Consider the following 23,845-nt stretch of genomic DNA (forward strand, 5'->3'; position numbering starts at 1 on the left):
AGTGCATGGTTTAGGAAAATAGATGCAGAAGGACAAATGGATGAAAGGATGGCCGCATCTGGGAACTTTACTGTTTGCTTTTTTTCAATGCAAAGGAGGAGCGTATAATTATTAAAAAGGGTATTTTTGGAGATGGACAGGCAGGCTGTAGGGGAGGAGGTAGGCCTGTATTTTGAACTTAAAAACTCAAATGGGTTTTTGGGTTCAAAATGTGTATTTTTCCCTTATGCTGCTATCCTTTTATAATCCATAATTTTGGGGCCAGGTTGTCCGATAACTTGGCAAAGTGAAAACAGCATGAGTGTATGATGGTTTGGGAACATAGGTGTAGAAGCACAAATCGATGAAAGGATAGCAGCATATGGCAACTTAACTGTTTGTTTTTCCAAAGCAAATGAAGAGTGCATAATTATTAAAAAAGGGTATTTTTGGAGATGGACAGGCAGGCTGAAGGGGAGGAGGTAGGCCTGTATTTTGAACTTAAAAACTCAAATGGGTTTTTGGGTTCAAAATGTGTATTTTTCCCTAATGCTGCCATCCTTTTATAATCCATAATTTTGGGGCCAGGTTGTCCGATAACTTGGCAGAGTGAAAACAGTATGAGTGTATGATGGTTACCCCTGCTATCGGCGCTGCTGCCCCTTCTCTCCCCCTGGCTATCAGTGCTGCTGCCCCATTGCCGGCGCCGATAGCCAGGGGGAGAGAAACGGCGCCGGCAATGGGGCAGCGGCGTCGACAGACAGGGGGAAAGAAGGGGCAGCGGCACCCATTGCCCCGTTTCCATCCCCATCCCCGGTCGTATAATTACCTGTTGCTGGGGTCGGGTCAGCGCTGCTTCAGGCCTCCGGTGTGCATTCCCTGCGTCGTTGCTATGCTTTGCATGGCGCGGCGCAATGACGAGAGACGTCACTCGTCATTGCGTCTCGCAACGCATAGCAATGATGCAGGGGACGCACACCGGAGGCCTGAAGCAGCGCGGACCCGACCCCGGCAACAGGTAATTATACAACTAGGGATGGGGGAGGCAACGGGGCAGCGGCGCCGGCAATGGGTGCCGCTGCCCCTTATCCCCCCCTGGCTATCGTTGCCGTTGCCCCATTGCCGGTTCCGCTTCTCTCCCCCTGGCTATCGGCGCTGGCAATGGGACAGCGGCACCGATAGCCAGGGGGAGAGAAGGGGCAGCGGCGCCGATAGTAGGGGGAGAGAAGCGGCGGTAGCAGGGCTCTAGACCCCAGGAAAGGCAGGGGGAGAGAAGCAGGCAGCGACGGCCTCTCTCCCCCTGCCTTTCCTGGGGGCTCTGTGGGGTGAAAAGCAGTGTATCGGGGTATACACATGCACACACACGCACCCTCATTTTATGAAGGATATTTGGGTAAAAAACTTTTTTTACCCAAATATCCTTGGTAAAATGAGGGTGCGTGTTATAGGCCGGTGCGTGGTACACCCCGATAAATACGGTAATTTTCCCTCATGCTGCTACCCTTTTATAATCCATAATTTTTGGGCCAGGTAGTCTAATAACTTGGCGACATAATGAGTGCATGGTTTGGGAAAATAGATGCAGAAGGACAAATGGATGAAAGGATGGCCGCATCTGGCAACTTTACTGTTTCCTTTTTTTCAATGCAAAGGAGGAGCGTATAATTATTAAAAAGGGTATTTTTGGAGATGGACAGGCAGGCTGTAGGGGAGGAGGTAGACCTGTATTTTGAACTTAAAAACTCAAATGGGTTTTTGGGTTCAAAATCTGTATTTTTCCCTTATGCTGCTATCCTTTTATAATCCATAATTTTGGGGCCAGGTTGTCCGATAACTTAGCAAAGTGAAAACAGTATGAGTGCATGGTTTGGGAACAAAGGTGTAGAAGCACAAATCGATGAAAGGATAGTTGCATATGGCAACTTAACTGTTTGTTTTTCCAAAGCAAAGAAGAGTGTATAATTATTAAAAAAGGTATCAGTATCTTTACAGTTCTCGGGTTTCCCGCGTGACTAGCGGCAGAATGTCTAAGAAAAGCGGTCTGAGTGTCGATGAAAAAAGAACGAAGATGATGGAAATATTTTTTGAAACTAAAGATGTATTCCAACTAAAGGATCTGGAGAAAATTGCCCCAAAGCAGAAGGGAGATGGACAGGCAGGCTGAAGGGGAGGAGGTAGGCCTGTATTTTAAACTTAATAACTCAAATGGGTTTTCGGGTTCAAAATGTGTATTTTTCCCTTATGCTGCTATCCTTTTATAATCCATAATTTGGGGCCAGGTTGTCCATTAACTTGGCAAAGTGAAAACAGTATGAGTGTATGATGGTTTCGGAACATAGGTGTAGTAGCACAGATCGATGAAAGGATAGCAGCATATGGCAACTTAACTGTTTATTAGTTTAACCAAAGCAAAAGAAGAGCGTATAATTGTTAAAAAAGGTATATTTGGAGATGGACAGGCAGGCTGTAGGGGAGGAGGTAGGCCTGTATTTTGAACGTAATAACTCAAATGGGTTTTTCGGTTCAAAATGTGTACCGTATTTATCGGCGTATAACACACATTTTTTAGGCTGAAATTTTTAGCCTAAAGTCTATCTGCGTGTTATACGCCGATAAGCCGCTGCAGTTCAGTGATTTAAAGCGGGCGCTTTAAATGATGGAATTGCAGCGGCTTTTGCAGGTGCAGAGACCCTGCTATCGGCGCCGCTGCCCCTTCTCTCCCCCTGGCTATCGGTGCCGCTGTCCCATTGCCGGCGCCGATAGCCAGGGGGAGAGAAGTGGTGCCGGCAATGAGGCAGCGGCGCCGACAGACAGGGGGAGAAAAGGGGCAGCGGCACCCATTGCCGGCGCCGCTGCATCGTTGCCTCCCCCATCCCCGGTTGTATAATTACCTGTTGCTGGGGTCGGGTCAGGGCTGCTTCAGGCCTCCGGTGTGCATAACCTGCGTCGTTGCTGCGCGTTGCATGGCGCGGCGCAATGACGAGTGACGTCACTCGTCATTGCGTCTCGCAGCGCATAGCAATGACGCAGGGGACACACACCGGAGGCCTGAAGCAGCGTGGACCTGACCCTGGAAACAGGTAATTACACAACCAGGGATGGGGAAGGCAACAGGGCAGCGGCGCCGGCAATGGGTGCCGCTGCCCCTTTTTTCCCCCTGGCTATCGGTGCCGCTGCCCCATTGCCGGCGCCGCTTCTCTCCCCTGGCTATCGGCGCAGGCAATGGGGCAGCGGCACCGATAGCCAGGGGGAGAGAAGGGGCAGCGGCGCCGATAGCAGGGGGAGAGAAGCGGCAGTAGCAGGGCTCTAGACCCCAGGAAAGGCAGGGGGAGAGAAGCGGGCAGCGACGGCCTCTCTCCCCCTGCCTTTCCTGGGGGCTTCTGTGGGGTCAGAAACAGTGTATCGGGGTATACACAAGCACCCTCATTTTATGATGGATATTTGGGTAAAAAACTTTATTTTACCCAAATATCCTTGGTATAATGAGGGTGTGTGTTATAGGCCGGTGTGTGGTATACCCCGATAAATACGGTAATTTCCCCTTATGCTGCTACCCTTTTATAATCCATAATTTTTGGGCCAGGTAGTCTAATAACTTGGCGACATGATAACAGTATGAGTGCATAGTTTGGGAAAATAGGTGCAGAAGGACAAATGGATGAAAGGATGGCCGCATCTGGCCACTTTACTGTTTGCTTTTTTAAATGCAAAGGAGGAGCGTATAATTATTAAAAAGGTTATTTTTGGAGATGGACAGGCAGGCTGAAGGGGAGGAGGTAGGCCTGTATTTTGAACTTAAAAACTCAAATGGTTTTTGGGTTCAAAATGTGTATTTTACCCTTATGCTGCTATCCTTTGATAGTCTATAATTTTGGGGCCAGGTTGTCTGATAACTTGGCAAAATGAGAACAGTATGAGTGCATGGTTTGGGAAAATAGGTGCAGAAGGACCAATAGATGAAAGGATGGCTGCATGTGGCAACTTTACTGTTTGCTTTTTTTTCAATGCAAAGGAGGAGTGTATTATTATTATTAAAAAGGGTATATTTGGAGATGGACAGGCAGCTTGAAGGGGAGGACGTAGGCCTGTATTTTGAATGGGTTTTTCGGTTCAAAATGTGTATTTTTCCCTTATGCTGCTATCCTTCTATAATCTATAATTTTGGGCCAGGTTGTCCGATAACTTGGCAAAGTGAGAAGAGCATTAGTGTATCCCAACCTCATATCCTGTCCTCATATCCATCCTCTTATCACAACCTAATATCCTGTCCTCATATCCCGACCTCACATCCCATCCTCACATCTTGTCTTCATATCCCTACCTCATATCCCGACCTTATATCCCATCCTCTTATCCTGTCCTCATATCCCGACCTCATATCCTGTCTTCATATCCCATTCTCATATCCCGACCTCGTATGCCATCCTCATATGCTGTCCTCCTATCCAGACCTAATATCCCGTCCTCCTATCCCGACCTCATATCCTGTCCTCATATCCCATCCTCATATCCCGTCCTTATCTCCCATGCTCCTATCCCGTCCTCATATTTCATTCTCATATTTTGTCCTCATATCTCAACCTCATATCCCATCCTTATATCCTGTCCTCATATTCCCACCTCCTATCTTGACCTCATATCCCATTCTCATATCCCGTCCTCACATCCCATCCTCATATCCCGACCTCATATCCTGTCCTCATATCCCATCCTCATATCACAACCTCATATCCCGTCCTTATGTCCCATCCTCATATCCTGTCCTCATATGCTATCCTCATATCCCATCCTCATATGCTGACCTCATATCCCGTCCTTATGTCCCAACCTCATATCCCGTCCTCATATCCCGACTTCATATCCTGTCCTCATATCCCGACCTTATATGCTATCCTCATATCCCATCCTCAAATCCTGTCCTCATATCTCGACCTCCTATCCCGTCCTCATATTCCATTCTCTTATTCTGTCCTCATATCTCAACCTCATATCCCATCCTTATATCCTGTCCTCATATTCCCACCTCCTATCTGACCTCATATCCCGTCCTTATGTAAAAAAAACCTCATACCCTGTCCTCATATCCCGACTTCATATCCTGTCCTCATATCCCGACCTTATATGCTATCCTCATATCCCATCCTCAAATCCTGTCCTCATATCTCGACCTCCTATCCCGACCTCATATTCCATTCTCATATTCTGTCCTCATATCCCAACCTTATATCCCATCCTCATATCCTGTCCCCATTTCCCGTCTTTGTATCCCGACCTCATATACCATCCTTATATCCCATCCTCATACCCTGTCTTCATATGCCGACCTCATATCCCTTCCTTATGTCCCATCCTCATATCCTGTCCTCAGATGGGACTGATTTGTAATGAAGATATTGTAAGCTGAAAATAGAAGGGGACGTGGCTTTGTGGGACTGGGCGTGATTTGCAAGCCAGACCGATGCACAATAAGGGTAGATAATATAAGGAGTGGGGCTTAAAATGTGGGCTTGTCTATGTGAGATGGGGTATGGCTTGCAAGCCGGATTGACACATTCACCAGGAGATGCAGAACGGAGCTTGTGGAGTAAGGTACTGGAAGTTCCATATACTTGCATGGGACTTGAAACAAAAACCCATCTTTTATATAAGGGTGTATGTAAGGGTTAACTTAACTATCATATCTTTTTATTTGACATACAAGTAATATGTGTACCAGGTATTATTTAAATATCTTCAGCTGTACGGAAGTTATGTGGGAATACATTTGCCAATGATTTGCATGGGACTTTAATGCAGCCCATTTTCACCTCTAGGACGAAGCCCTTTTTTGCAAATCTGACCACTGTCACTTTAAACATTAATAACTCTGGAATGATTTTACTTATCATTCTGATTCTGAGATTGTTTTTTCGTGACATATTCTACTTTAGCATAGTGGTAAATTTTTGTGGTAACTTGCAACCTTTCTTGGTGAAAAATCCCCAAATTTGATGAAAAAAATTTAAATTTAGCATTTTTCTAACTTTGAAGCTCTCTGCTTGTAAGGAAAATCCGTGAGGGGTGTAGTTTCCAAAATGGGGTCACATGTGGGTGTGTTTTGTCAGAACCGCTGTAACAATCAGCCACCCCTGTGCAAATCGCCTCAAATGTACATGGCGCACTCTCCCTTCTGGGCCTTGTTGTGCGCCCCCAGAGCACTTTGTGCCCACATATGGGGTATCTGCGTATTCGGGAGAAATTGCGTTACAAATTTTGGGGGTCTTTTTTCCCTTTTACCTCTTGTGAAAATGAAAAGTATAGGGCAACACCAGCATGTCAGTGTAAAAAATTTATTTTTTTACACTAACATGCTGGTGTAGACCCCAACTTCACCTTTTCATAAGGGGTTAAAGAAGAAAAAGCCCCCCAAAATTTGTAAGGCAATTTCTCCCGAGTACGGCGATACCCCATATGTGTCCCAAAACTGTTGCCCTGAAATACGACAGGGCTCCAAAGTGAGAGAGCGCCATGCGCATTTGAGGCCTGAATTAGGGATTTGCATAGGGGTATTCTATGCCAATGATTCCCAAACAGGGTGCCTCCAGCTGTTGCAAAACTCCCAGCATGCCAGGACAGTCAATGGCTGTCCGGCAATACTGGGAGTTATTATTTTGCAACAGCTGGAGGCTCCGTTTTGGAAACAGTAGCGTACCAGACGTTTTTCATTTTTTGGGGGGAGGGGGGCTGTGTAGGGGTATGTGTATATGTAGTGTTTTTTACTTTTTATTTTAGGTTAGTGTTAGTGTAGTGTAGTGTTTTTAGGGTACAGTCACATGGGCAGAGGTTCACAGCAAGTTTGCCGCTGGAAGTTTGAGCTGCAGCGCAAAATTTGCGCCATCTCAAACTTGCAGCACTCACTGTAAACCTCCGCCCATGTGAGTGTACCCTGTACATTCACATTGGGGGGGGGGGGGGGTCAAACATCCAGCTGTTGCAAACTCCCCCTTTGGCTGTCCGTGCCTGCTGGGAGTTGTAGTTTTGCAACAGCTGGAGGAACGCTGGTTTGGAAACACTAAGTTAAGTAATAAACTTTCAAGTGTTTTGCAACTAAACTTAGTGTTTCCAAACCAGTGTGCCTCCAGCTGTTGCAAAACTACAACTCCCAGCATGCATGGTCTGTTAGTGCATGCTGGAAGTTATAGTTTTGCAACAATTGCAACAGCTGGAGGCACTGAGGTAGGAAACGGACAATGTTTCCCAACTAGTGTGCCTCCAGTTGTTGCAAAACTACAACTCCCAGCATGCCCAGACTGCCCAGGCATGCTGGAAGTTGTAGTTCGGCAATATCTGAAGGATCAGATGTTGCCGAACTACAACTTCCAGCATGCTTGGGCAGTCTGGGCATGCTGGGAGTTGTAGTTTTGCAACATCTGGAGGTCCACAGTTTGGAGACCACTGTATAATGGTCTCCAATCTGTGCTCTTCCAGATGTTAGAGAACTACAACTCCCAGCATGCCTGGACAGACTGAGCATGCTGAGATTTGTAGTTTTGCAACATCTGGAAGAGCACAGATTGGAGACCATTATACAGTGGTCTCCAAACTGTGGACCTCCAGATGTTGCAAAACTACAACTCCCAGCATGCCCAGAAAGCTAAAGGCTGTCTGGGCATACTGGGAGTTGCAGTTTTGAAACTCTCAGAGGCAGCAGTGAGATCGCTTTACGGCGATCTCACTGCTGCCAATGAAGATGCCGCCCTGCTGCCGGAAACTCACCTCCAGGACGCAGCGCAGCCAGGACCGCATGGAGGACGCCGGGACCGCCGGGACCGCTCGGGACACCGCTCGGACGGGTAAGTGACGCCGGGGGACGGGTCAGGGACACTTAGCAGAGCGGTGTGTGTCCCGATCCCCGTGATCGGGACTCACACACCGCGCTGCTAAGTATTTTCATAGCGAAACGCTTCTATCAGCTAGTCAGATTTGACCAGCTGATAGCAGCGATCGCTGGGGGGGGGGGGGGGGGGGATGAAACCCCCCGTGGTCGCACGGTAAGATGGCTGGCTATCAGTGATAGCCACCATCTTTCCAGGCGCTGCGGGGTGCCGCGAGTAGCGGCAGTAATGTTCATGACGTACCTGTATGTCATGGGTCGGGAACACCTTGCCACCCATGACGTACAGGTATGTCATAGGTCGGGAAGGGGTTAAAGTCCCATACAAGTCTATGGAAAATATATGTTACTGCATAACTTTCCAAAATGGCTTGAGATATTTCGATAATACTTGGTCACGTGTTACTTTTATGACCACTTAAACTATAGGATAGTTAATTTATCCCTTAACTACCCCCATTTGTCAGGGTCGGGGTTTTTGTTTAAAGTCCCATGCAAATCATTGGGAAATGTATGTTCCGACATAACTTCCGTACAGCTGGAGATATTTCAATAATACCTGGTACACATATTACTTATATGTCAAATGAAAAGATATGATAGTTAAATTAACCCTTACATACACCCTTTTTTTTTTAAATAAAAGATGGGTTTTTGTTTTAAGACCCATTCAAGTATATGGGACTTCCAGTACCTTACTCCACAAGCTCCGTTCTGCATCTCCTGGTGAATGTGTCAATCTGGCTTGCAAGCCATACCCCATCTCACATAGACAAGCCCACATTTTAAGCCCCACTCCTTATATTATCTACCCTTTTATGTGCATCGGTCTGGATTGCAAATCATGCCCAGTCCCACAAAGCCATGTCCCCTTCTATTTCCAGCTTACAATATCTTCATCACAAATCAGTCCCATCTGAGGATAGGATATGAGGATGGGATATAAGGTCAGGATATGAGGATGGGATATGAGGTCAAGATAGGAGGTGGGAATATGAGGACAGGATATAAGGATGGGATATGAGGTTGAGATATGAGGACAGAATATGAGAATGAAATATGAGGACGGGATAGGAGGATGGGACATAAGGACGGGATATGAGGTTGTGATATGAGGATGGGATATGAGGACTGGATTGGAGGACGGTATATTAGGTCTGGATAGGAGGACAGCATATGAGGATGGCCTATGAGGTCGGGATATGAGAATGGGATATGAAGACAGGATATGAGGTCGGGATATGAGGACAGGATAAGAGGAGGGGATATAAGGTCGGGATATGAGGTAGGGATATGAGGACAAGATGTGAGGACGGGATGTGAGGTCGGGATATGAGGACAGGATATTAGGTCGTGATAAGAGGATGGATATGAGGACAGAATATGAGGTTGGGATACACTAATACTGTTCTCACTTTGCCAAGTTATCGGACAACCTGGCCCCAAAATGATGGATTATAAAAGGATAGCAGCATAAGGGAAAAATACACATTTTGAACCCAAAAACTAGGAATCGACCGATATCGTTTTTTTAGGGCCGATACCGATAATCGGTGGAGGTTAGGGCCGATACCAGAATATCGGTATAAGTTATTGGCTATTTATCCCCCCTCGACACCGCTGCAGGTCATTGATTTAAAGCGGGCGCTTTAAATCAATGCACTGCAGTGGCTTTTGCGGTGCCATAGGCCGCCGCCACCCGCTTCTCTCCCCCTACCTGTCAGGGTGGTCCGGGCCATCCATCCTTCCTGTAGTGTCCGGTGTGAGGTGATTTTTTGCGCCCCCGTAGATCCATGCGTCCGCTCCTCCCCCAGCTGTCCAAACATTTCCGAAGCTAGAACTGGGGGAAGGCAGAGCAAGGGGAGGGAGGAGGTTTACGCCCCCTCCCTCATCTCCCCTCACTGAGCTTGGCTGGACGCAGATCTCTACGGCACGCCCCCTCCCTGAGTACATAGATCTCCACGGCAGGTCCCCTCCCTCATCTCCCCTCCCTGAGGACGTAAATCTCCACGGCAGGTCCCCTCCCTCATCTCCCCGAGCTGAGGACGTAGAGCAGTGCTCCCAATGTGCTCTATGTGTAAAGGGGGACATGCTGCATGGGCTAAAGGGGGACATACTGCACGGGCTAAAGGGGGATATACTGCATGGGCTAAAGGGGACATACTGTATGGGCTAAAGGGGACATACTGTATGGGCTAAAGGGGGACATACTGCATGGGCTAAAGGGGACATACTGCATGGGCTAAAGGGGACATACTGCATGGGCTAAAGGGGACATACTGTATGGGCTAAAGGGGGACATACTGTTCAGGCTAAATGTTCCCCTTTAGCCCGTGCAGTATGTCCCCTTTTAGCCCATACAGTATGTCCCCCTTTAGCCCATACTGTATGTCCCCCTTTAGCCCGTACAGTATGTCCCCCTTTAGCCCATACAGTATGTCCCCCTTTAGCCCATACAGTATGTCCCCCTTTAGCCCGTACAGTATGTCCCCCTTTAGCCCATACAGTATGTCCCCCTTTAGCCCGTACAGTATGTCCCCCTTTAGCCCGTGCAGTATGTCCCCCTTTAGCCCATACAGTATGTCCCCCTTTACACATAGAGCTCATTGGGAGCACTGCTCTATGTCCTCAGCTCGGGGAGATGAGAGAGGGGACCTGCCGTGGAGATTTACGTCCTCAGGGAGGGAAGATGAGGGAGGGGACCTGCCGTGGAGATCTATGTCCTCAGGGAGGGGGCGTGCCGTAGAGATCTGCGCCCAGCCGAGCTCAGGGAGTTGAGGGAGGGGGAGTGAACCTCCTCCCTCCCCTTGCTCTGCCCTCCCCCAGTTCTAGCTTCGGAAATGTTCGGAGAGCTGGGGGAGGAGTGGACGCATCGATCTACGGGGGCGCAAAAAACCACCTCACACCGGCGGCATTCCGGGTGGAGGGTGAACCGGTCCGGGCTGTCCTTCTCCGGCGGTCATCTTCTCCACTTCGGGCAGGCTCCGGCCTAGTACGCTGCATAGACGCCGCTGCGCAGTGACGCCCGTGCGCAGCGACGCACCTGACTTCACGGCGTAGCGGCGTCTATGCAGCTACTAGGCCGGAGCCTGCCCGGAGTGGAGAAGATGACCGCCGGAGAAGAAGGACAGCCCGGACCAGTTCACCCTTCACCCGGAACGCCCCCGGACACTACAGGAACGATGGTTGGCCCGGACCACCACCATTACAGGTAAGTTGAATTTTTTTAATTGACTCGGAGGGTGGGGGAGGGGCCCGACCAGTATAGCGGTATGGGCTAAAATCCATACCGGTATACCGCCCAGCATCACGGTGGGGGTGAGACGTGGTGCGGTGGGTCGGGGGGTGGTCGCGGTGCGGTGGGTCGGGGGGGCATTTGCTGTGCGGCGGGTCGGGGGGGGGTGGTGGTCGCGGTGCGGTTGGGGCGGCGCGGGGGTGGGGCATTATCGGCTTATCGGCAAGGTATCGGCAAAATCGTGATTATCGGCCGATAATATCGGCCATACCGATAATCGGTCGATCCCTACCAAAAACCCATTCAAAATACAGGCCTACGTCCTCCCATCAACCTGCCTGTCCATCTCCAAATATACCCTTTTTAATAATAATAATACGCTCCTCCTTTGCATTGAAAAAAAGCAAACAGTAAAGTTGCCACATGCAGCCATCCTTTCATCCATTTGTCCTTCTCCACCTATTTTCCCAAAACATGCACTCATACTGTTCTCATTTTGTCAAGTTATCGGACAACCTGGCCCCAAAATTATGGACTATCAAAGGATAGCAGCATAAGGGAAAAATACACATTTTGAACCCAAAAACCCATTTGAGTTTTTAAGTTCAAAATACAGGCCTACCTCCTCCCCTACAGCCTGCCTGTCCATCTCCAAAAATAGCCTTTTAACAATTATATTCTCCTCTTTAGCTTTGAAAAAAAGCAAACAGTAAAGTTGCCATATGCTGCTATCCTTTCATCCATTTGTCCTCTTACACCTATTTTCCCAAACCATCATACACTCATACTGTTATCTTGTCGCCAAGTTATCGTACTACCTGGCCCAAAAATGATGGATTATAAGAGGGTAGCAGCATAAGGGAAAATTACACATTTTCAAACCGAAAAACCCATGAGGGTTTTCAGGTTCATAATGCAGGTCAGTAAAGTTGCCATATGCTGCCATCCTTTCATTTATTTGTCGGCACTGGTTTAACCAGTTGAAGACGTAGGGTGTACAGGTACGCTCCCATTCCTGGAAATGTCCACTAACCCCACAATGAGTAAAGCGGTGAATGCGTTCCATTCATTACAGGAAAAATTGTGTCTATATTCCCGCAAGATTGTCAACGCGACCTGGCTGATTACCATGGCAACAGAAAGCCAGTGGATAGCTTCCTATCTTCTCAGTATGGAAGCCTGTAAGGTCCAGTCCTAGCCTGAATTGTACAGGTGAACTGTCATAGCAGTTATACTATACTGCAGTTAAGTTGTACTGCAGTATAGTTTAACCCCTTAAGGACTGAGCCCTTTTTCACCTTAAGGACTCGGCCATTTTTTGCAAATCTGACCACTGTCACTTTAAACATTAATAACTATGGAATGCTTTTAGTTATCATTCTGATTCCGAGATTGTTTTTTCGTGACATATTCTACTTTAACGTAGTGGTAAAAATTTTTGGTAACTTGCATCCTTTCTTGGTGAAAAATCCCAAAATTTCATGAAAAATTAGAAAATTTTGCATTTTTCTAACTTTGAAGCTCTCTGCTTGTAAGGAAAATGGATATTCCAAATAATTTTTTTTTTATTCACATATACAATATGTCTACTTTATATTTGCATCATAAAATTGATGAGTTTTTACTTTTGGAAGACACCAGAGGGCTTCAAAGTTCAGCAGCAATTTTAAAATTTTTCACAAAATTTTGAAACTCGCTTTTTTTCAGGGACCAGTTCAGGTTTGAAGTGGATTTGAAGGGTCTTCATATTAGAAATACCCCATAAATGACCCCATTATAAAAACTGCACCCCCCAAAGTATTCAAAATGACATTCAGTCAGCGTTTTAACCCTTTACGGGTTTCACAGGAATAGCAGCAAAGTGAAGGAGAAAATTCACAATCTTCATTTTTTACACTCGCATGTTCTTGTAGACCCAATTTTTGAATTTTTGCAAGGGGTAAAAAGGAGAAAATTTTTACTTGTATTTGAAACCCAATTTCTCTCGAGTAAGCACATACCTCATATGTCTATGTAAAGTGTTCGGTGGGCGCAGTAGAGGGCTCAGAAGGGAAGGAGCGTCAAATGGTTTTTGGGGGGCATGTCACATTTAGGAAGCCCCTATGGTGCCAGAACAGCAAAAACCCCCACATGGCATACCATTTTGGAAACTAGACCCCTCGGGGAACGTAACAAGGGGTAATGTGAACCTTAATACCCCACAGGTGATTCACGACTTTTGCATATGTAAAAAAAAAAAATTTTTTTTACCTAAAATGCTTGGTTTCCCTAAAGTTTTACATTTTTAAAAAGGGTAATAGCAGAAAATACCCCCCAAAATTTGAAGCCCAATTTCTCCCGATTCAGAAAACACCCCATATGGGGGTGAAAAGTGCTCTGCTGGCGCACTACAGGTCTCAGAAGAGAAGGAGTCACATTTGACTTTTTGAAGGCAAATTTTGCTCTGGGGGCATGCCACATTTAGGAAGCCCCTATGGTGCCAGGACCGCAAAAAAAGCCCACATGGCATACCATTTTGGAAACTAGAGCCCTCGGGGAATGTAACAAGGGGTTAAGTGAACCTTAATACCCCACAGGCGTTTCACAACTATTGCATATGTAAAAAAAATAAAAAAATTTTACCTAAAATGCTTCTTTTCCCAAAAACTTTACATTTTTAAAAAGGGTAAAAGCAGAAAATACCCCCCAAAATTTGAAGCCCAATTTCTCCCGAGTACGGCGATACCCCATATGTGACCCTTAACTGTTGCCTTGAAATACGACAGGGCTCCAAAGTGAGAGCGCCATGCGCATTTGAGGCCTAAATTAGGGATTGCATAGGGGTGGACATAGGGGTATTCTACGCCAGTGATTCCCAAACAGGGTGCCTCCAGCTGTTGCAAAACTCCCAGCATGCCTGGACAGTCAACGGCTGTCCGGCAATACTGGGAGTTGTTGTTTTGCAACAGCTGGAGGCTCCGTTTTGGAAACCGTGGCGTACCAGACGTTTTTCATTTTTATTGGGGAGGGGAGGGGGGCTGTGTAGGGGTATGTGTATATGTAATGTTTTTTTACTTTTTATTTTATTTTTTGTGGTAGTGTAGTGTAGTGTTTTTAGGGTACAGTCGCACGGGCGGGGGTTCACAGTAGTTTCTCGCTGGCAGTTTGAGCTGTTGCAGAAAATTTGCTGCAGCTCAAACTTGCAGCCCGATACTTACTGTAAGCCTCCGCCCATGTGAGTGTACCCTGTACATTCACATTGGGGGGGACATCCAGCTGTTGCAAAACTACAACTCCCAGCATGCGCTGACAGACTGTACATGCTGAGAGTTTTAGTTTTGCAACAGCTGTAGGCACACTGGTTATGTATCACGGAATTTGTGACCTTACTCAGTGTTTCAAAACCAGTGTGCCTCCAGCTGTTGCAAAACTACAACTCCCAGCATGTACGGTGCATGGTGTAAGGTGACTGCTGGGAGTTGTAGTTTGCAACAGCAGGAGGCACACCGGTCGTGAAACACTGAGTTAGGTAAAAAAAAAAACTCTAAGTTTCACAACCAGTGTGCCTTCAGCTGTTGAAAACTACAACTCTCAGCAGTCACCGACAGTCAACGGGCATGCTGGGAGTTGTAGTTATGCAACCAGCAGATGCACCACTACAACTCCCAGCATGCACTTTAGCTGTTTGTGCAAGCTGGGAGTTGTAGTTTATACAACAGCTGAAGGTACACTTTTCCATAGAAAAAATGTGCCTCCAGCTGTTGCAAAACCATAAGTCCCAGCATGCCCATAAGGGAATGCTGGGAGTTGTGGTGGTCTGCCTCCTGCTGTTGCATAACTACAGCTCCCAGCATGCCCTTTTTGCATGCTGGGAGCTGTTGCTAAGCAACAGCAGGAGGCTGTAACTCACCTCCTGCTGCTGCTTCATCACAGGATTGTCCCTCGCCGCCGCCGTCGCTCCTGGGGCCCCGATCCCAACAGGGGCGCCGGGGATCGGGGTCCCCAGCACCTGGGGTGCACGTCCCGCACCCGCTCACGTCCTCCGGAAGAGGGGCGGAGCGGGTGCGAGAGTGACACCCGCAGCAGGCGCCCTGATTGGTCGGCCGGTAATCCGGCCGACGAATCAGGGCGATCGTGAGGTGGCACCAGTGCCACCTCACCCCTGCACTCTCTGGCTGTTCGGGGCCGTCAGAGACGGCCCCGAACAGCCAGTAATTCCGGGTCACCGGGTCACTGGAGACCCGATTGACCCGGAATCGCCGCAGATCGCTGGACTGAATTGTCCAGCGATCTGCGGCGATCGCCAACATGGGGGGGCATAATGACCCCCCTGGGCAATATGCCGGGATGCCTGCTGAACGATTTCAGCAGGCATCCGGCTCCGGTCCCCAACCGGCTAGCGGTGGGGACCGAAATTCCCACGGGCGTATGGATACGCCCTGCGTCCTTAAGGACTCGGGATGCAGGGCGTATCCATACGCCCTGCGTCCTTAAGAGGTTAACAGGTAAAAAGTGTGAAAATAAAATGTTTTTCAATAAAAAGTGTAAAAAACTATATAAATGTCCCTTTTCTAATAAAGCCCTGTATTATAAAATAATAATTAAATAAAGTTATTTATCCCGCACAGTTAACACTATTAAAAAAAAGAAAAACCCTACATAAAAAGACTCTCTCCTAGGACTGTATCCACCTTTTCCAGCCCACCGGAGCACCTGAAAGCTATGCTAATTTATGCAGGCTAAAGTCAGCACCTGAAAGCTGAACTAATTCATGCAGGCTAAAGTCAGCAACTGCCGAGCTGAGGAGTTTGTGACGAATGAAATCACTGTAAGTTCGCTCATCTCTACACATGATTTAATAAGGTAAAAAAAACGTTCACCTACACCACTCTTGATGAATACCCCCCAGTAAATAGACCCAGAAGGGCATGACTCTGTTCATTATGTAAGAAAAGAATTACAAAACGGGCAGCGCTCATCCAAACAGTCAATAATGCCATTTATGTAGTAGAACTCACCTGGTGTATATGGAGGGACACAGTTGACACGACACCTGTTGAGCCAAGACAATGTATGTAGGCACTCCCTTCTCCAATTTCCCCAAATAGCAGGGGAGTGAAAGATATGGTAGGAAAAGAGTATGAAAAGGGGGGAGGTGTAGAATGCATTTGACTGATTTCACATTGGGACTAACCGGCAGGCATCAGCGGAAGTAAGGAGGCGGCAAAGGAGCAGCGGTGGAGGCAGCCGTGAAGATCAGTGGTAAGTGATCTTCACTGCTGCCTTCTAGGAGTTGCCAAACTACAACTTCCAGCATGCCCAGAAAGCCAAAGGATGTCTGGGCATGCTGGAAGTTGTAGTTTTGCAACATCTGGAGGGCCACAGTTTGGAGACCACCATACAGTGGTGCCCAAGCTGTAGTCCTACAGATGTTGCAAAACTACCACTCCAAGCATGCCCAGACATGCTGGGAGTTATAGTTCTGTAACATCTGGCCCTTCAGATGTTGCAGAACTACAGCTTCCAGCATGCCTGGACAGTCTCACTACTTATATATACCGGCAGGGGGTATATATTTATTAATGCGCCGGCGGGGGGTATATATTTATTAATGCGCCGGCGGGGGGTATATATTTATTAAATGCGCCGGCGGGGGGTATATATTTATTAATGCGCCGGCGGGGGGTACATATGTATAAATGTGCCGGCAAGGGAATTTATGTATAAATGTGCCGGGGGGGTATATATGTATAAATGCGCCGGCGGGGGTCATATCTTTATTAATGTGCTGCAGGGGGCATATTATAAATGCACTGGGGGGCTAGATATATAGGCTATATGTCTGCCCCCCCCTGTAGCACTATATATATCTTGCCCCCACAGCGCTTTTAATATAGATATGGCCCCCTGCTACTCACAATGGTAATTTTTAAATCTCTCGCTGCGAGCCCTGAATGGCCCCTCGGTATCGGCCGCAGGGTTGCAGAGTGCTATCAATCCCTCAGCCCCTGTACTACAACCCCATCATGGAACAGACTCTGTTCCATGATGGGGTAGTAGTACAAACACTAATGTAGCCTCCCCAGCTGTCTGCAGACTCCCGCAGCCAGGGAATTACTACTCCGATCATGGAAATAAGTCTGTTCCATAATGGGAGTAGTAGTAGTCCCTCAGCACTGCAGGAGTCTGCTGATGTCACCTCAGAAATAACGGATATTATAAACCAGGTGCAAACGGATGACATAAAGGCTCATCCGTTTGCCATAGACTTCAATGTTAAAAATAACGGCCGTTAATTTATCCGTTTCTTGTGACAGAAGAAAAATTAGTGCATGTGCCGTTAATTCTTCCATCACAATTAACGTCCGCTAGTCATGACGGACTATAATGGGTCATAACGGATAATCAAAAAATCCCGTAGACTTTAATGGGATTTTGTAATGGACGTTTAACATCCTTTTTTAAAGCTTTTCTAACGGACGTTTATAACAGATGAATTTTTATAGTGTGAAAGCAGCCTTAGTGTTAGCCCCAAAAACAGCTAGCGCTGACCTCCAAATATTACCCTGGTACCCATCGCCCCAGGGGTGCCGAGAAGCGACGGTACCAAAAGGGCCAGATCGTCAAACATGGCGCTCCTGGGCCTAGGCAATAACAGGCTGACATATCTTAGGCTGGGCAGGACCAATAATAATGGTCCTCGCCCACCCTGGTAATGTCAGGCTGTTGCTGCTTGGTTGGTATCTGGCTAATTTATTTATATTGGGGGGGGGGGGGAACTGAATTGCTAAACAATTTCATACATGTGAAGACAAGACCTACATAAAGGACTTGAAGGAGAAGGGGGCGGGGAAGGAACATAAAAGATACCAAAACTGAAGAGTGCATCAAAAATGCCAACAAATAATAATGAATTTTGGTCCACAATGAAATAAAATAAAGTACCCGCCGCGCCACCCCCCGACCCGCCGCACCGCACCCCCCACCGTGATGCTGGGCGGTATACCGGTATGGATTTTTGCCCATACCGCTATACTGGTCGGGCCCCTCCCCCACCCTCCGAGTCAATAAAAAAATTTAACTTAATGGAGGTGGTCCGGGCCATCCATCCTTCCTGTAGTGTCCGGGGGCATTCCGGGTGAAGAGTGAACCGGTCCGGGCTGTCCTTCTTCTCCGGCGGTTATCTTCTCCACTCCGGGCAGATTCCGGCCTAGTACACTGCATAGACGCCGCTACGCCGTGACGTCAGGTGCGTCGCTGTGCACGGGCGTCACTGCGCAGCGGCGTCTATGCAGCGTACTAGGCCAGAGCCTGCCAGGAGTGGAGAAGATGACCGCCGGAGAAGGACAGCCCGGACCGGTTCACCCTCCACCCGGAACGCCCCCGGACACTACAGGAAGGAAGAATGGATGGCCCGGACCACCCTGACAGGTAGGGGGAGAGAAGCGGGTGGCGGCGGCGGCCTATGGCCCCGCAAAAGCCACTGCAGATCATTGATTTAATGCGCCCGCTTTAAATCAATGATCTGCAGCGGTGTCGCAGGGGGTAAATAGCCGATAACTTATACCGGAATATCGGTATAAGTTATCGGCTATGGGCCCTAACCTGCACCGATTATCGGTATCGGCCCTAAAAAAACGATATCGGTCGATCCCTAGTACCTAGCTTGAACCTCTTATATGGTATTAAAAAAACGATCATATACCAATGGTAAATGTATGGCAATTTAGTGTAGTACTATTTGCTGCATACTTTATTTCCCTCATTTGATGCCCTCTTTTTTCCCAATTTAGTGTAGTGTAGAGTACTGTTGTGTAAAAAGCAAAATAATATATTCTACAATCAGATATCAAAAACAAATGTTCACACAATGGAATTCCACACGGAGCATTGATATTAATGGGATTCTGCTGCATGGTTTACACAGCGGAATTTCCACTGCAGATGCTTCTGCTGCACAAATCCTGATTTTGCAGTCTGCAAAAAATGGGCGTGTCTATTCTTTCTGCAGAGTCTGCACAGAAATGCATTGCTATCTAGGAGATGCAGCATTTCCGAGCAGTCCTAGCGCTGGCTTGTTCTGCCAGCGTTCCGCTGTCGGGGAAATGTCTGCACAGAATTTTTCCATGTGGACATTGCCTGTGTGAAAGTAGCCTTATGGTATGATGAAATTAGGGAGGTATTATCTTACAGAGTAATTAAAAAGTATGTAATATGGTATTATATGGTAAAAGATGATAATATGCACGCTCATATGGAGCGTGCGTGCATATGCCATAATTAACAAAAACAGAGTATATTCATGGTAAATATATATAAATATATATATATATATATATATATGAAACTCAATGTGTGTGTGTGTATGTATGTATGTTCCAGCATCACCAAATGGCTAAAAATATTAAAATGAAACTTGGTATACATGTTACTTGTATGTCAACAACAAACATAGGATAGGTAATTTAGGTTTTTGTTTAAAGTCCCATACAAGTCTATGAGAATTACGGTATATGTTACTGCATAACTTCCAGCTGGAGATATTTTGATGATACTTGGTCACATGTTACTTTGTTCACAAAAAATATAGGATAGTTAATTTAACCCTAACCTACCCTTATTGAGAGGGTCAGGGTTTTTGTTTAACCCCTTAAGGACACAGGGTTTTTCCATTTATGCACTTTCGTTTTTTCCTCATCACCTTCTAAAAACCAATTTTGCACATACAGACCCATATGAGGGCTTTTTTTTTGCGCCACCAAATGCAATTTATAATGACATCAATCACTTCACCACAACATTTTTGACGAAACCACAAAAAAAAAAATATTTGTGGGGCAATATTGAAAAACAAAAAAGCAATTTTTGATAATTTTGTGGGCTTCCGATTCTATGTAGTGCACTTTTCGTTAAAAATGACACCATTGGGGAGATTTATCAAAACCTGTGCAGAGGAAAAGTTGCTGAGTTGCCCATAGCAACCAATCAGATCCCTTCTTTCATTTTGCAGAGGGCTTGTTAAAAATGAAACAAGAAATCTGATACGGGTACGCAAAGTGCAATTTTGGACTTTTGAATTTTTTTACGTGTACGCCAAGCATATCAAACCCAAAGGTTAACATGGGCCAAAAAAAACAAGGTTTAAGTTTATGTGGGCCGCATCAAAAAAAAATAATTTAACTTTACTATATGTATCAAGACCCCAACCCCCCTGTACAATAACCCAACCCCCCCTGCACAAGACCCCATGCCCTCCCTGCACAACACCCCATGTCCCCTGTGCACAACAAGCCATGCCCCCCTGCACAAGACCTCATGCCCCCCTACACAAGATCCCATGCCCCCTTTGCACAAGATCCCATGCCCACCCTACACAAGACCCCATGCCTCCATGCACAACACCTCATGACCCCTTCACATGACCCCATGACCCCTTCACATGACCCCATGCCCCTTTTGTACAACACTCCATGCCCCTTTGCACAAGACCCCATGCCTCCCTGCACAAAAACCCATGCCCTCCTTTGCACAAGACCCCATGCTCACCCTACACAAGACCCCAGCCCCCCTGCAAAACACCCCAGGACCCCCTTCACAAGACCCCATGACCCCCCTTCACAAGACTCCATGCCCCTTTGCACAAGACCCCATGCCCTTCCTTCACAAGACCCCAGGCCCCTTTTGGACAACACCCCATGCCCCTTTTGCCCCCATGACCCCCCTGCACAAGACCCCATTCCCTGTTTAAAAAATAAATAAATCAAACAACAATATTAGCATTAATATTTACTTTTCTCACCTTGTCAATCTGGTGTCCTGTGTCTATAGCCGCAATGGTGCCGTCCGCAGCATGTGTCAGAACTCCTTTAAGGAGCAGCCTGATGACGTCACATCAGGACATGACGTTGACCTCTGCGCACCTCCATCCTCTCCTGGACCGCCTCCAACAGCTCCTTGACTGCCTCTGACAGCCTCCATCCTCTTCTGGACCGCTTGTCAGCTACTGGACTGCCTCCAACTTCTCTTGGACTGCCTCCACCATCCTTCAACCGCTCCTGGACAGCCTCTGACTTTTTTATTTTATCTCTGCCCGTTTCCAGGTAACCAGAGCAATGAATATCTTTGCCGGGCCAGAAAGATATTCATTGTGGGCCGCATGTTTGACACCCATGGTGTATGCTATTGATTGTGAAGTTTAATTAACATTATGTTTTATAGTTCGGACATTTACACACGCGGTAATACCACATATGTTTATTTTTATTATGTTTACGTATTTCTTATATGGAATTTTGGAAAAGGGGGTGATTCAAACTTTTAATATTGAAGTGTTTACTGGGTGTTTTTTAAAACTTTTTTTCTTTTTTTTTACACTTTTAGTCCCCTTAGGGGACTTTTAGGAGGAATCGGTAGATTCCTCATACAGATCAATGTGGTTTAGCCAGGCTATATCAATCACAGAAGAAGAAGAAGAAAACAGAATGCTCCAATGTGTAGAACGATTTGACGGTAAAAAAAGGGGGGGACCCTTTAATGAAAGGACTCACCAGATATAGTTGTGCTAGGATAGAGGCACAACAATCCGATGTGGACTGCAGCTATATCCCGCCCAGGCAACAGCGTGGGAATAAGAACGGCAGAGTTTTCACACCAGCCAGGTGTGAGGGGATGAGGGATAGATGATAGCGCTGTCCACAAGCTAAGTATGGGTAACTTTTATTCACATGTAACACGTTTCAAGGACGCTCCGTCCTTTTCCTCAGACATGCTAAATATACATAAAAACAACACATATATACTCATTTGGTTATAGGAACCGGAAATGACATCACAAATTAATTAGCATAAAATGACGTTTTTCCATGTGATCCAAGATAATATAAAAAAAAAACTTTTTTCTTTAAAAATTCTTTATATACATGGATAAATAAATAAATAAGACTCCGAACCTATCATTGAAATGTTTTATCTATTGTCTCATTTAATCCCCTTGGCCACAAGGAGTTAAGGGAATAAATCCAAAAGGATTCCCTATTCACTAATTTTTGAAAGCGGTCATCATATTCTAAAGGGATACTTTCCAAGATAGTTAGTTTCAAACAATTGTGGTTACTGTTGTGTAAAGCTGTGGTGTGTCTTGACACACTATGTAGTATAACATTGTTTTTGATATTATATCTATGTTTATTTATGCGGGCACGTACAGTTTGTACGGTGCGGCCCACATACTGAAGCCCACACTCACATGTAAGGAGATAAATAACAAAGGAATCGGAGCAGTTAAATTTTTCTTTCAAAGAAAAAACTTTGCCTGTAGAGAAAGATGTTACTGAATCACAGGGAGGAAATGCAATCCATTCGCAGCACAGACAGCGTTTTTTATCGCAGCGGAATGTACCAATCATGGTAGGTTTACAAAAATTTGGTTTGATAATTTTATTTTTTAGTTTGCTTGGGGCTAAATGATTTCTTAATGTTTTTGATCGTCTGAATGTTAGGGTAGGACGTTTTGGGATTAATAATTTTAAAATAGGATCCGTCATAATAATTGGCCAGTATTTATTTAATATGTTTCTTATTTTGTTTGTGGCATTGTTAAAAGTAGTAATAAAATTAAATTTGGGTGTATTGTTTTGTTTTTGTTTTAGCTCATATTTAATTAAATCAGTCTGTTTTAGTCCCTCTACTCTTTTATATGTGTTTGTTAATATTCTTTTAGGGTATTTTTTTTTCTTTAAAACACTTATATGTAATTTTTGATTGTTCTTTAAAATCCTCGGAGGAAGTACAATTTTTTCTTATCCTCTGGTACTGTCCGTAGGGGATATTTGTAAGCCAAATGTGGTCTATCGCCAGACGAGAGGCTGTGCGATGGGCACACGTTTCGCACCAAGCTATGCAAATTTATATATGGGTCTATTTGAGAGTGTGTCCATCGCACAGTCTCCCTGGTATTTTAATAGTAATATTATGTTTTTTAAGAGAATTATAGATGATCTGTTTATTTTGTGGAAGGGGTCACGGGAAGAAGCTTTTGAATTTGTTGAATTTTTAAACAAAAATGATTGGGGTCTTAACCCCTTAAGGACACATGACGTTCTCATACGTCTCCATTTCCAAGTCCTTAAGGACACATGACGTATGAGAACGTCATGTGTTTTACCGGCCCCCCGCAACCATCTGGAGCGGAGACGGTCCCCGATGCCTGCTGAAATCGTTCAGCAGGCATCGGGGCATATCGCCCCAAACTGTACGTGCCCGCATAAATAAACATAGATATAATATCAAAAACAATGTTATACTACATAGTGTATCAAGACACACCACAGCTTTACACAACAGTAACCACAATTGTTTGAAACTAACTATCTTGGAAAGTATCCCTTTAGAATATGATGACCGCTTTCAAAAATTAGTGAATAGGGAATCCTTTTGGATTTATTCCCTTAACTCCTTGTGGCCAAGGGGATTAAATGAGACAATAGATAAAACATTTCAATGGTAGGTTCGGAGTCTTATTTATTTATTTATCCATGTATATAAAGAATTTTTTAAGAATTTTTTTTTTATATTATCTTGGATCACATGGAAAAACGTCATTTTATGCAAATTAATTTGTGATGTCATTTCCGGTTCCTATAACCAAATGAGTATATATGTGTTGTTTCTATGTATATTTAGCATGTCTGAGGAAAAGGACGGAGCGTCCTTGAAACGCGTTACATGTGAATAAAAGTTACCCATCCAGCTTGTGGACAGCGCTGTCATCTATCCCTCAG

General features: G+C 45.9%; 1 long non-coding RNA gene across 1 annotated transcript; it reads left to right on the top strand.

The window, feature by feature from the left end:
- Window positions 1–1,426: 1,426 nt before the first annotated feature.
- On the top strand, window positions 1,427–21,922 carry LOC130328548 (uncharacterized). Its single transcript, XR_008872498.1, has 3 exons — window positions 1,427–2,153; window positions 15,746–15,894; window positions 20,895–21,922. It is a non-coding gene; the product is annotated as an uncharacterized LOC130328548 (long non-coding RNA).
- The last annotated feature ends 1,923 nt before the right edge of the window (window positions 21,923–23,845 follow it).

Source organism: Hyla sarda, unplaced genomic scaffold (genome assembly GCF_029499605.1).
Source record: "Hyla sarda isolate aHylSar1 unplaced genomic scaffold, aHylSar1.hap1 scaffold_31, whole genome shotgun sequence".
NCBI classification, from domain to species: Eukaryota; Metazoa; Chordata; class Amphibia; order Anura; family Hylidae; genus Hyla; species Hyla sarda.